Below are 2,067 nucleotides of genomic sequence, written 5' to 3'. Positions count from 1 at the left end.
TCAGAGTGACAAAACCGAAGTCCAGCATAGAGCGGCTGAGTGAATGTGGTCTGGACTCTGTGGAGGAGAGTCATGGTTTCAGAGACGCTGTAGAAAGACAGAATACCTGCTCTGTGATCCAGGTACACTCCTACTCTGGAGGACCGAGGACCTGAGAGGACAGTTTGGACTTTGTTGTGCCAAAATTTATAGCTGTTTGTGTCACAACGTAATGCCCAAGATTTGTCATTGTATCCAAGAAAACATTCATTTAGGCCCGTTTTTCTGCTGATATTCTTCAATGTGACTGCTACACAAACTCCTCTCCCTCTCCACTCCACCTCCCAGTAACAACATTCAGTCAGACTCTGTCTACTCAAAACCTGATAACATCCAGTGAATCTGTCTGGATGATCAAAATAAAATTGTTGTTGGTTCATAAATGTTGCTTTTCTGTTCCCCTCAGATAATAACAGATGTGTGTATGCTGTGTTTGGATCCAGTGTGATTTCATGTGAATATTTTAAGAATCCAGCTCTGGTCTTTGGCTCTGGTGGTGACAGTAAAACATCCACTTCAGTGACTGTCAGTGAGATGTTTGTCCATTCCTCTCTCAGAATGTCCTGTAGTTTATCTCTGGTCTCTGACACAGCTGCTGTCACATCCTCAAAGTAGCTCAGAGGACGAATATTGATGCTGGATGAGTGTGTAGACTCACTGAGTGCTGACAGTGAGGGGTAGTTGTGTAGAAACTGGTTGTGATCCTCTGTGTGTGAGAGCTGCTCCAGCTCGCCGTCTTTCCTCTTCAGCTCAGCGATCTCCTGCTCCAGCTTCTCCTGAAGCTCTTTGACTCGACTCACTTCAGTTTCCTGCTGGGATCTGACCTGCTGCTTCACATCAGAGCTTCTTTTCTGGATGAGACGGATCAGCTCAGTGAACATCTTCTCACTGTCCTCCACTGCTTTATCAGCAGAGCCATTGATGGCCTCCACCTCCTGTTGAAGCAGCTTCACATCTTTCTCTCGCTCCTGGATTCTCTGCTGGATGTTTAGTCGTCTCACCTCGAGCTCCTTCTGCTTCTCAGTCCTTTCTGCTGCAGCTGGGACTGTTTCATGGCCTTTATGTTCATCAATTGTGCAGAGATAACAGATACTCTGCTGATCAGTACGACAGAAAATCTTCATTACCTCATCATGACAAGAGCAGATGTTGTCCTGGAGCTTCTTGGAGGGGGCCACCAGCTTGTGTTTCTTTAATGGAGCTGCGTCATAGTGAGGTTGGAGGTGTTTCTCACAGTACGAGATAACACAGACTAAACAGGACTTGAAGGCTTTCAGCTTCCTCCCAGTGCAGACATCACAGGCCACATCTTCAGGTCCAGCATAGCAGTGATCAGCTGGAGCAGCTTGGAGTCCAGTCTTCTTCAGCTCCTCCACCAACTCAGCTAACATGATGCTTTTCTCCAGGACAGGCCTCAGTGTGAAAGTCTTCCTGCACTGAGGGCAGCTGTGGATTCCCTTCCTGTCCTCTTCATCAAAGTGGGCTTTAATACAGTTCATGCAGTAGCTGTGTCCACAGGGAATAGTCACCGGATCCTTCAGTAGATCCAAACAGATGGAACAAGAGAAGGTTTCTTGGTCCAGCTGAACTCCTTTCTGTGCCATTTCTCCTCTCAGTGTCAGTGACTGTGTGAGTTTCTCTTCCTTATAACTGAAACTAGTCTGAGCTCTGATCTCAACAACATATTTCTGCAGTGAATGGAGCCTTTGTGAGCTTTTATACGTCACCACATGTTGGTTACACCCATCTTCAAAGTGCAGCTCTGAGGGGGAGGGAACGAGGAAACACGTGGACAGAGAGGAGGTGCTGTGTTTAAGAGCAGGAAGAAGAGGGAGGGTTATCAGGCTGTGCTTCACTCCAGGAAGAGGAGCAGTTTGAGAGCGATACTGATACTGTTTGTTTAACCCTTTATTTTCTGCTCACTCCAACTTTTCAGCTTGTTAACACTTTCTTCTATATAAATAAACTTCACTTTAGTAATGTCAGAGTTCTCACCAAAGTTAACAAACTGTGCTTCAGTTTTAGTCA

The 2,067-nt window shown here is 46.1% G+C and overlaps 1 pseudogene; it reads right to left on the bottom strand.

Moving 5' to 3' along the window:
- Positions 1 to 529: 529 nt before the first annotated feature.
- Positions 530 to 1,712, bottom strand: LOC146390335 (tripartite motif-containing protein 29-like; annotated as a pseudogene).
- Between the last annotated feature and the right edge of the window lie 355 nt (positions 1,713 to 2,067).

This window comes from Perissodus microlepis, chromosome 3 (genome assembly GCF_051167445.1).
Source record: "Perissodus microlepis isolate ML-2025 ecotype Zambia chromosome 3, ASM5116744v1, whole genome shotgun sequence".
In the NCBI taxonomy this organism is placed as follows: domain Eukaryota; kingdom Metazoa; phylum Chordata; class Actinopteri; order Cichliformes; family Cichlidae; genus Perissodus; species Perissodus microlepis.
Note: the sequence above shows the minus strand (reverse complement) of the source record. Positions and strands in the feature narration are given on the sequence as shown.